This window comes from Xiphophorus hellerii, chromosome 5 (genome assembly GCF_003331165.1).
Source record: "Xiphophorus hellerii strain 12219 chromosome 5, Xiphophorus_hellerii-4.1, whole genome shotgun sequence".
NCBI lineage: Eukaryota > Metazoa > Chordata > Actinopteri > Cyprinodontiformes > Poeciliidae > Xiphophorus > Xiphophorus hellerii.
Genome location: NC_045676.1, coordinates 12,176,506 through 12,188,886, shown reverse-complemented (window position 1 = coordinate 12,188,886; position 12,381 = coordinate 12,176,506). Strand labels below are relative to the sequence as shown.

At 39.5% G+C, this 12,381-nt stretch overlaps 1 protein-coding gene and 1 long non-coding RNA gene across 2 annotated transcripts in view; one reads left to right on the top strand and one right to left on the bottom strand.

The window, feature by feature from the left end:
• The window catches only part of ptprdb (protein tyrosine phosphatase receptor type Db), a 249,115-nt gene that overhangs the window by 14,960 nt on the left and 221,774 nt on the right, over positions 1-12,381 (top strand). The window lies entirely within an intron of this gene.
• On the bottom strand, positions 3,975-10,738 carry LOC116720171 (uncharacterized). The gene is made up of 2 exons (XR_004339338.1): positions 10,239-10,738; positions 3,975-9,784 (listed from the first exon to the last, which is right to left on the bottom strand). It is a non-coding gene; the product is annotated as an uncharacterized LOC116720171 (long non-coding RNA).

Sequence of the window (12,381 nt, the reverse complement as noted above, 5' to 3'; positions counted from 1 at the left end):
TGGTTTCCCACTTCTCTCATTTTCTCTCTCCCTCCGCTCACTCTGCTTCTCTGTCTGTAGCTTCAAGAATTTTTCAAAAGGATGTTCCCTAAATATCTAGGACGTCTTTTTGGGTCACCATTAACATCACCCAAACTTATAAAACATGCAGAGAAGTTACCTTTTTTTTTTTCTCCTTGCGTATAAGGAGATCTAAGCCTTCTTGCTGACACAAACAACAACATCAACCAGTACCAACAACAGAAATAATGTATGCTCTCATTATTATTCCTATTTGGAGCTATAATTTATTCTACATTAGTTAGAAACAGCAGTTTCAAAGGAAAAGCCATGAAGAGTGGCTTGTTGATAAGGCACGAAAGTTAAGTCAATGTATTCAGTCTTTCCCTGTTTTCCCCCTCATTTTCCCTCACACATGAAAACACATGCAGGCTCTACATGCCCACATCTCTCAGAATACTCACTTCAAGTGGAGAAAATGTACAATTAATTAGAGAGAATCCACATTTCCTTGCTTGTTTGTGCCTTTGCACTGAGTCTGTGATCTGCAGCTCAAAGCAGAGCCATGAAGACAGAAGCCCAAACCACTCCCACCCCCAATAAGCTCCATATGCTTGGAACAGGCTCCATCGCCGAACGATGACAGGCGCGTATGAACTGGCAAATAAAACACCCCGGTCGCTCGCCATCATAAATGTCTGTCTAATGCCAGAGCAGAGCTTCACTTCTGGTTAAGTCATCACTCACTTTGCCTTTATTTCCACTGGTCTGAGTGTTTCATTTAATATGAGGCAGAAAAGACATAGAGTCTCATTTGATCAAACACTTTAAGGCACTCTGCTCTCAGATGCTACTGCCATAGTCTGCCAACAGAGTTTCCTTTTTTCTGTGATGTTAAAAAACAGGAGGAAAAAAAAAACAATACCTCCCTGAACATTTCTGCTCCTCCTTGTAAATGGAACACTTATATAAGGCACCATTGTGGATTACATAAATATCTCAAAGTTATCAATATTTCATCCTTGGTTCTTTTGATGTGTTTGGTAATTGGATATTTATGTTGTGGGCTTCCTCCCTCAAAATCCCACTGCACTTGAGTGTTGGTATGTGCGTTTGAGTGTTTGTTTGAGTAGAATGTATGCATGTAGGTGTGTGTGTGTGCATGTATGTAGGGGTGTATATATATATGTATATATATGTGTATGTGTGCATGTAACATGTGTGTGTATTAGACTAATTGTTGTTTTGATTGGTGCAAAAAAGGATGATGGGGTGAGTCAACCTGGAGACGATTTTATCTAGTAATCCATGACTTCCTGTTTTTCTAGGGCATAAATATGGAGTAATATTTTTCCTACGTCTTAAAATGGGAAAAGTGATAAACTTTGGCATTTAACTAAAGTATGTGTGTGTTGATGTTCATTAGTCAGAAAATTGCCACTCTCCTAAATTTTTCCATATCCACAGTCAGCAGAAGAAAACAAATTTAAAGCAACTTTAATGCGACAAACAAGGACAAGAACACATATTTATCTTGTCACCACATTGTAAACACTAGCATAGCATAGGGGGGTAAATATATCCCCAAAGTTCACTGTTGGAGACTTGCAGCAAAGAGTGGCATTTTGGGGTCAAGTCTCGATAACATTAGATCCTATCTACTTCCCAACCAGTTGTTTGGGATGGATGTCAAAAAAAAGTTTTTCTGACCTGCCATTGCACACCTAAAAGTGTGGTTTAGCTAACTGCACTGAGACTTTAAAAAGAGCTGTGTGCTTAGGTAAAGTAAGATTGGGCTTCTTGGCAACCAAGGTCTCAGTTGCACATCAATGTGTCACTAATTCACGCGTGTCAGCTGCGACCTTTAACACACTGGATGCATATTGATGACGTGTTCAGAGACAAGAGAAGCTTTTGGACTTCAGCCATGGATGCTTTCATTTCAAACACTGATTCTTCTGACTATAACAGTTTTAAAATGGATTGCTAGCTGTCATTTCTTAGAGAGCATATGTTAAACTCCTGGTCCGGGGGCCAAATCTGGCCCACCATAATTTTTTATGTGGCCCACTATACCCTAGAGCAGGGGTGTCAAACTCCAGTCCTCAAGGGCCGGTGTCCTGCAACTTTTAGATGTGCCTCTGCTGCACCACACCTGAATAGAATAATTAGGTCATTAGCAAGGCTCTGGAGAACTGATCTACACAAGGAGGAGGTAATGTAGCCATTTCATTCCAGCGTTTTGTACCTGTGGCACATCTAAAAACTGTAGTACTGCGGCCCTCGAGGACTGGAGTTTGACACCTGTGCCCTAGAGAGACACATAAACAAAACTTTCTTAATAGTTGTGTGCTTAAATATTTTTTATCAGTCAAACCAAGCAGATTTTTTTTGCATAGTGCCAAATTAAATCAATGTTCAATATTATTTAATCTTAAGAAGTTTGCAGAGGGAGCAATTTATTTAATATTTTAACTATTTGTTTATGGGTTCATTACATTTTGCCACAATCAACCCTTAGAGGAAATTCATGGTCTTGATATGACCCAAAGCAAAAAATAAGTTCTGACCCATGGAGAAATGAAAAGAAGGTTTGCACAACACATTCAGGGTTCTAATTATTTTGCTATAAGTATTTTTTTTTTCTTTGAAAAAAAAGATTTATTTCTTAATCCAGGATAATTCCCCAACTGAATAAATTTACTCAAACAAGACAAGGTTTGCCTACAATTTGCAGTAATAAATTGCAGTCCTTGATTCAGTCTTCCTTTCTTGTTCAAAATTTTAAAAAGGAAAGTTGCTAATCAATTGTGTGAGCATTTACATGGTAATGAACTGTTTGAAGAGTTTTGGTCAAGTTTCAGAGCTCATCATAGCACTGAAGCAACTCTCCTGAAAGTCACTAATGATATCCTCACAGCCGGAGATAATAGACCTGTACCTGTGTTTGTTCCATTACATCTCAGTACTTCATTGGATTCAGTCGATCACAGAATTGTCTTGGAAAGCTGTAGGGTTAAGGAGAACTGCAATAGTTTGGTATATCTAAGAGGTTCCAGTTTGTCCCTAGTAATCATTAATCTTATTGATGGATCAGAGTTAATTGTTGTGGTCACAGATACACTCCAAAGCCTCCATAACTCTTCAACACATTTTCAGTTCCCAGATAGAAAAATGCATTAAGTACATTGTTTATGTCAAAAATGATGCTCTCATGGGAATCCTTTGTTTGATTGATATAGTTACTTGGATTCTATGTGGTAAGTTGAAAGTGTCTGCTCATCTGCATCAAGTAAGTTTCCTCACAGCCGGAGATATTAGACCTGTAATCTGTCAAAATAACATGACATTCAGATTTCTCTGTCACCATTTTTAAAAACCAGTCAAAACAAGGAAAAGATTTGGTTAACTTGACCCTGTCTTTCTGTGCGTAACCCCAGATTTCTTCTAGACAATGCTTTTGAAAGAGCTATTGCTGCAACTAACCAAATGCACTATTATATATGTTTTATTCTCTACTGGTTTAGAGCCTATTTAGTTGTTTCTCTTTCCTATTTAGATGTAGCCAATAAAAGAGCTTTTAAGCTTTACTTTTACTTGAATATACATTGGTTGAAACTTGGTTATTCTGGACATTTTTTCCTGTTAAAAAAGGCTTGTCTATTCCACTGTTGCAAATTTTATGACTTCATGCAATCAACTGTTCCCTGTCAGTCTGTCCGCATTGAGGAGGAAGCACCGTTGCAAAGTCAGTGACTTGATGCAATTGGCTAGGCTTCGATATGCGGAAAAACGTTTTACCAACTGGCACAATACGCTGAACCTAATTGCATTGTTTTAGTAATAGAGTCAAACTGGAGCGTGTGATTGACTCCCGAGTCCGTCTGCATGAGCATACTACAGCAGTAAAAATTTATTTATTTTAAGACACTGTACTTCTTTGCCAGGGAAAAAATAGCGCAAACAGCACTGTGTGAATGTTTTAAAGTTTTATATACAGTATATATAAGACAGAAAGTCACAAAAGTCATTGAGGAAAAAAAGCTCTGTCTTTATGTCCCCGCCATGAAACATCAGAGCTGTTAGAGAACTTTAATGTTTTCTTCTCAGTTGCATCTTCAGAGAAGGCTGGGACAGAAAGTGTGTCTCGATGTGGGGTCTCCCAGAGGCAAAGAGAGCTGGTGACTCCTCGCTTTGATGAAGACGGAGAACAAGGACGGAAGACAAGAAGAGGAGGGGAGGTGAAGGAGAAGCATTAGCGTTGGATTCCTTAGTGGGGACTTGAGTCCAATAAATGTTTCACGCTTTTGGCAGTTACAATGACAGAGGAGCTGCCTGTGTCTAGAAAATAACAATTCATTGAAGGACCAATCTGGCATCCTGAATGGAATATTACACAATGAAATGAAATGGCGAGGAGAAATGTGCAGCAGTATACTTGTGGACAGATGGAAGGTATGTGCACATGAAGACAGAGAGTACACAAGCAGCAGCTGACACTTGGCGTAGTTTCGTGTTTCCACCAAGCGAGGGAGCTGTTGGGTTTGGTTTCAGGGATCCCGGAGGGGTAAAAGCAGGAGAGGCTGCCAAGACAAAAAATAGAAAGAGCGAGAGAAAACAAAAAACAAAGAGAAGAACAGAAATGAAGAGGAGGGAGGGAGAAAAAGAGACATAGAGGAGGAGGGAGGAAGGAAAAAGAAGACTGACTAGTACCTTCATATTCCATTACATCACTGCTTTCTTTGAGAACGCTCCTCTCAGGCTTACGTCAGTGGGAAAGACTCCAATCACACTTTTTGGTACGAGAGAAACACCTTCATCATGGTTTATCGCAACAACAAATCCAGTCCTCGACAGCCGAGGATGCTCTCCAAACGCAGCAGGAGATGTACGACGGCTGCCTCGACTTGTGAGAGTTGAGCTTCACCCCACATCATATTTCACTCTTTAAAGTTTAGAATGTGGCTTGTAAAGGTTCTGTAGCATTTGGCACAACATGGTGTATATTAGGCAGACTGGATTTTAGCTTGGTAAACATAAGAGCAAATGCATCTCCTCCCAGCTATTCTGGTGTTGACAGCTTTACTGCTCATCAGACTAACAGCACCTCTGCCCCGCTGCTGACGTGCCTGCTTACCTGCCTGCCACCTCAGCACTTCAGCAAAAAGTTGTCTCAAAGTACCTGCAAAAGAAGCAGAGGGAGAAAGAGGCAGGAGCATTAACATGCAAGGTTAGGGATAGGCAACGCTTGGCTTAGAGTCACCCCCTCGAGCCATTTTGTAAAAAGCAGTTTATATTATGTAACTTATATTAGAAATTAAATGTTTTTTTGTATTATTTAACCATTAAATTAAAAAAAATACATAGACAGAAACTGTTGGGGTTTTTTTTTGTTGTTGTTATAGCCAGGTTAGAAATATATAGAATTTAGGCTAATTCCAGTCCAGCTTTTAGACAAGTTATAAATTTTAAAATTAAAAGCTCATCATCAGAAGCTCCATGTTCATAAGCTAAGACATTATTTTCAAGTTTAAGTTTTAAAAAGAGATGCCCAGATCAAGTCTATAAATCGATATTAAGCTTGGTTAGACCTAGATTTAGTTAGCCACTGTCCTGGTGATGATGTGTTGGGGTCACAACAAACAATTCTTTTTTGAGTAGTAGTAGTGCCTCCCATGCCAGGCCATGCTATATGGTGACCTGTATCAAAACTGCCACAATCTGTGCCCACATTGGATGATGCGTGCAGGACTTTGGTTTTGTCTGTAACATTTCAAAGCGCTGGTCCTCTGCTATGCTAAAGCAGCTCAGGGCCTCAAGGTCCCAGATAACCTGTTTGTGTGATTTTGCTGTGGCTGCGGTTATTCCACTCTCATCATCAATCATTAGGCTTTCTGGCTAGCTGTTTGAATCAGGTTTACCCTGCTGCGAACACATTTAATGCTCCAAGATACGTGTGGGTGTGTGCGCGCTAGCTGGGCTCGTGTGAGGGAGCACGTGCGTGGATGGTCCCGCTGCGAACGCATATACAGCTACACTCAACACTGGACATCACAGCAGGCAGCACCTGCGAGATTGAAAGAGGCGAGAGCCGTGGATGCGTTTGTGTGTGTGCATAGGTCCAGGTGTGTGTGAGAGAGTGGAAAGTGCTGCCTTAGGAAAAAGCTGGAGAGTGAGGAAAGGAGACAGGAGGAGGGAATGAGCGTATTCTCACATCAGTGAGCAACAAAGCGATGTACAGCAATACCTGACTTACATGTGTGTTCACGCCTGCACACAGTCACACACACACACACAGAGTCACAGTCCAGGTGCTGCTGCTGGTGACTGTCTGTGATGAAGCAGCTAGTCTCAGGCAGAAATAGGTCAGCAAGCCTCTGGGCCTCTGGAGTCAGGAAGGCTGCCCTCTCGGTGTCTGTCTGTGTCACACACATCCTCAGCACACTCACCACACAAACCTTCCAGTCAGAAGGTTACACTTGTGCACGCCATTCAAGTATTTAGGCTTAGTCTCAATGTAATTAAGGCAAAATCCTCTACCAAAATGTCGTTTTAACTGGTAAAATAATACATAAGAGAACCAGACCCAAACTTGATGGATTAGGTAATATTCCTTTATAGTTCATTTCCAAAAGTATGCAACTTGACATTTTTGCCATTTTGTCACGACAACCACAATCCTCAAAGTATTTTTATTTAGGTGTTTATTGAACAGCCCAACACAACATAAAATGTTTTTATAAGACGGAAATCTCTGAAGTGTTGAATTTGTACTGACTCCTTTTTACTTTGATGCCACAAAATACAGGTCAACTCTGAAGAAAACCTATTACAGGCTGAGGTGAAGGTTCACCTTGCAGCAGGACAACAACCTGAAGCATAAAGCCAAAACTACAATGGAGCTCTTTTAGATAACTGTCCTTAACTTGAATTGGCTCTTCTGGCTGCACAGACCGCTCAACGCACTTCACACTAAAGCTACAGTCACTCAGTCGTAGTTACAATGTAGACACATATTTTGAATATGAATACCAGTAAGCAACTGAGGGTTGTGCTCGACTTGCCTTGGGGAGGAACCTTGAATTGTTAGAATAACCTGGTGACAGTTCATATCTAAATTCAAACTATGTTGTGTGGAGTCTGTCTTATTTTACAGAGTTTGAGTCATTTTGCAAATGTTTTCATCCCTTGGATGCAAATGTTTTGCATTTTTATATGCAAAACAGTGTCAAACCTTTCCCTTTTAATTATAAAACAGTTCACTAGTTTGTTTGGTCTATCATATATGTTCCTATTGAAATATATGCAATCATAATGTAGCAATGACACTGTATATTGATACAAAATTTTACTTTACAAATAAACCGACAGTAACATGTCTAAAGATTTGACATTTTGACCTGTTTAAAAACATAAATCACTGACATTTAAAACTCATCAAAGTCTGCTTTTCTGTTGTCGTCTGCTTTCCAGTCACGCATCCAAACTGACGCAAACACATGTCAACATTAAAATCCCCTCTCTGTTTCTCCAGTTTGTCTCATCCATATCTGGAACTAGGATTAGCAGCTATGGCCGGCACTTGGGAACGAGGCTTACCTGCAAGTGGGCGTCTCGTCCTCAGTCCCCCAGCAGAGGAAATGAAGATTAGCCCGGTGCATAAACATTGCAAGATTACTTGCCAGAAAGGATTAATAAATGCATGCATACAGTATTTGGAGTTTTGTGTTGTGCATCTTTAAGTTCCGAAGCCAGGACTTTCCCCCTCCGTGTTCGTGCATCTTTAAGATTACTTAGTGAGATTAGCTCCTCTGAGAACTGGGGTATGTTGAGCCTTATGAGAAGGTAAAGGGATGGGGCGCAGGGATTTACTCAGCAAATCTAAAGTGACACATAACAAACAGTCCCAACAGTGCTCCTTCATTTTATATTTGAATCAGAGCATTTTATTTACTTACCAGTTGTGTCCACGTCAGTGTGGTAGTGGCTGTTTGCTACAATCAATGCTGCTATTTTTATTCTGTTTACGTTTAAAGTTCTGCCTAGTCAGGCAGTCAGCAGCTACTTGTTTGTCCTGAATCAATATTTTTGTTTCATTCTCACCTGCCAACTAATGCAGCTGGCTTTGCAAAAAGAAGAAAGGAAAAAAAGAACTGGAGTAAGTTATAGAGCTACCAAAATGAACAGATGAGTTACAATGCTTTGCAAGATTAAATTTACACGCCTAGAGCTTTTTCACATTTTGCCATGTATTTTTCATGTATTTTATTGGGATTTTAGATAGACCAACATGAAGAAGTGGATAGCTGTGAAGTGAAAGGGAAATGATACATGGCTTTTACGGAAAAAAAAGTGTGACATGCATCTGTACTCGTACCCTAACAGTTTCTACCAGCTATGTAGAAAGTGTAATTTCTACACTTTTCTTTGACTCCAAAGATCTCAGGCTCATTCACATTGAAAGGAGAACAGCAATGATAAAGTGTGGATGATGTTCAATTTTAGGTCTGTTCTTCTATTGGGCTAAGACATTAACATGCTTTAATCTAACCTTTTTCATTGTAGCTCTGGCTGTTTGTTTAAGGTAATGTCCTGCTGGAAAGTGAACCAGCCCTAGTCTTAAGTCATTTGCAGCCTCTGTCAGAAATGTAGGTTAAAATGAGGACCCGAGTGCACAGATAGGTATACAAAAACAGCAGGTAGACAGTAAAGTGCAGTGGAAACATTAATGAAAGCCTGTCATAATTCATTATGAACAGCTTCTTGACAGCAGCTGTTTAATGTTCTTTTATTAGGTTATATGATGGTCAATGATGTGATTTATGTTTCATTGCATTTTTGTAGTATTACTTGGATTTACAGTTAGGGAAATATATATTGAAGAGAAGTACTTAGCCCTGAAAAAGGGGGTCAACTCAAGACAGCTTGGGATTTAGAGTAACTAAGTCCCAAATCAACATTTTGCAGATAAATTGCATAAGTCCTGAAGGGTGCTATTTTATGGTTTCTGATCAAATTGCAACATTTTCTTGTAAATTTGTCTAATGCTGCAATATTTGGCCTAAAACCAGCTTAAGGCTGCCCTCCTTGAGTTGAACAGTGGCTACTGCAGTCGAATTTCCATTTGGTACAGCTTGGTCACATTTGGGTATAAAATCATCTCACTCACAACTCCTTGTTGTGAATCAGGAGTGGGTATTGTGAGCGTGGAAAGCATTGATCAATAGCGTTTTACAGCTTTGCAAATGTGTGATGCATTTGCACTATGGACACAGAGTGCAATGGCTCTGCTATGACTGCTGGCGGTTTGCTGCAGGACGGCTGTGTGAGTCTGACTCCAGCGGTTAGGAAGCGAGGACTGGCTTTGATTGGCTGTGCCTTGTTTAAAGTAAAGGACAGCTCAGAAAAGAACGTGAGAAATCAGTTTAGATCATTTTATATTGGTGGTCCGTATAAAGAAACTCAATAAAATCCTACAATAAAATATAATATGAGCGAATCTTGACTGTAAACCTGGTTTTGGTCCCTGGATACAAATCTCTTGACGATCTGTCAAATATTAGGTCAGGCATTTCAGAGGAACCTTCTTGTTGTTCGTTATTCTCCTGCTTACTGAGGGAGACATGAAGGAGCATCTTTTCCCTGCTTCAGGTTTCAAAGCCGTGTTACAGCTACGCACTGAAAACAAAGCAAATGTTTTCATCTTGACTTTTAAGAGAACCTACTTGCTATATATATCCCGTTGGCAGAGGAAAGATGACAGCTCTCTCTTCTGTGTTTCTTTCTGATTGAAAAAAAAAAAATTAGGCAATCAGTCACTTTCTCACTGTCTCCGAGCATTCATTGGGGTGTAGCATCGGCAATGTTTATGTGTATGTGGGATATCTGTGCATGTGTGTTTCAGTAGTCTGCTTTAATGACAGCTTCAACAAATCAAAGCAATATATAATAAAACATACACAATTGACATTTCATTTTAAGTAACGTATCAAAGCTTGATTGATACATTTGCTTAACCGTTTTGCTGAAGAAAAAGGGGATAGTTTGAACTTTGTTTAAAGTGGGGTTCTGTGTAGCTGTTATCAGCAGACAGTAATTTATCTGCAGCAGACAGCTGGAGAGCTCTTTTAATGACTGGCCAGACCTGGGATCTGGCAAAATAAGATTTTCCTTACTTAAAGGGATAGTTCTCGATTTTTGACGTTTGGCTCTGAAATGTCACACATAGTTTATCTGACCCAGAGTAGATAACTCTTTTGGCATCTTCATTTATTGTGAATCCAGATTAGTTGGTTCTGGAGTCCGAAGCTAACTGTTCAGCTGACTGGAAAAACATTGACTTCTTCTGCGAATGTTTTAGAAAAAAAACAGTGTAAAACTAAATAAAAATAGTAATTTTTTTATTTTGCATTGCTTTACTTTTATTTTTAAAAGGGATTCTCCAAGCAGAGTATGAGCAGAAATGCTTACATGTTTCATTCTCTGTTTCAAACACAAAGACCATTATTGGAGCATTACCTCCTGTCTCAATTTAAGTAAATAATCACTTGCTTCTGTGTAAACAACCACCCAACAGAAACATGACAATGGTTTAAAGGCTGGCAAAATAGAAATGTTTAAATGAATGTGACCACCATTAAGGGTTCCGATTTTTCATTGATGACACATTGGTTAGGATCTATGCTTAAAGTTTACAGATACCCAAAAGTAAAAAATGGCATATGCCAAAAAATATGGATTTAAAAACCATGCACACACACACACACACACACACACACACACAAAAGCAATTTTCTCTTTATTAATCATGGCTCTACAGACTGTAGCGCCTATCTACAGTTCCTGCTTTGCAGCTTGATAAGAGTCATGGATTGAACCAGGCCAGTGTGCTATTATGTCAGCTGCCTGTTGGAGTCACATATGACTTGCACATTGATAGAACGCACATGCTTTCTATTATTATACACTACTTAATTATCATATGGAGCCCTTACAGTAATATGAATCCAGTTAAGCCAATCATGCTTGGAAAACCGGACAATATTGTTGCAAACTGGCTTATAATGTTAGCCTGTTCTCCCACAGTGTATCAACTGGTCTTGTTAATAGTGCCATTCAGGATGAAAGGCAATATTGTACTTAATGCTGGCTGTGATCCCAGACCTCTGGATAACTTCACTGTACTGCGGTGTTTCTTAAAGTGGCTACAGCAAGTTAATTAATTGTTGATTAAGTCAAACATATTGTTGTCTGATAATGACAGGGATGGTGTGGATCCGGTGGGTCAGTCTCTCCGATGCTGGACCCAGTTCAACAGATAGATCTAGGGATAAGCCCTTCATGACCATGGGTCAGAAGATGTAGGTGATATATCATTTTCTTTCCATGACACAATTTAGCAATATTTCAGTGATGGTCTACCATAAAGTCCTTATCAAATATACTAAAATGTGAAGTTGTAAAAAGACAAAATGTGAAAGGCTTGAGTCACTATGTTTGTCCCTTTTCAATAGTTTTTCAGAAGTTGAAGTTCACTCCCAAATGTGGAAATTTCATCTTTGAAATGATTTCTTCCTGTAATTAATTCTGATTCCCAGCTTTAAGATGTTGCACATCCTAATCTAATGCGAACCCTGTAATTACACTGGCTTCTGTTGTGTCTTGCCTCTGGGATCTCTGAATATCGAGTTCTCTTTACACTATGTTGGCCCGAGGAGCTCTGCAAACTTCAAGATCACAGAACCTGAGGTAGATTTATAATGGTTGCTAAAAGGAGCATCTCTCTGGGCAACAACTCAACTGTCTCCCACTCAGTAGCTTTCCTCAAGCAATACAGTGGACCCACCAAATTTCCTTTATTGTTGCCTACTCACTTTGCTTCTTGTGGAGTCCTCCCACCAGTTCCAGTAAAGGCTTCTTAGGTGTTTTGTACTGTTCATGAAGACTTCACAGTTTAGGCTCCGCAGCAGTAGTGTTTTGACATAGCTTTAGCTGGTTCCAAACAAACAGGCACACTCAAGTGAATAGAACCTGAATTACCTGAAGTTAACAAGAACAGAGCAACCAGAAGAGATATGTGCTTTGACTGTGCTTTTAAGTACACAAATGTTTTACACTGGCTAGGAACAAGTAAATATGCAAGTATAAAAACGGGGATTCTTTCCAACTTGCAACTTAATAATATATACCTCTGAGCTCAGAAAGAACCCATTTTACAACATCCCAGGTGTTTTTGTGTGTCAAACTGTTCACATCACCTGCATCCAGTCAATATCTGAGTTGTACTTAGGGTTGAAAACAGGAGACAACCTTGTAAATCAAAATTTTTATGATGTTTTCTTTTCGGTTTAATTAAATAAGTTTATTAGTGTTTTTGTGTGC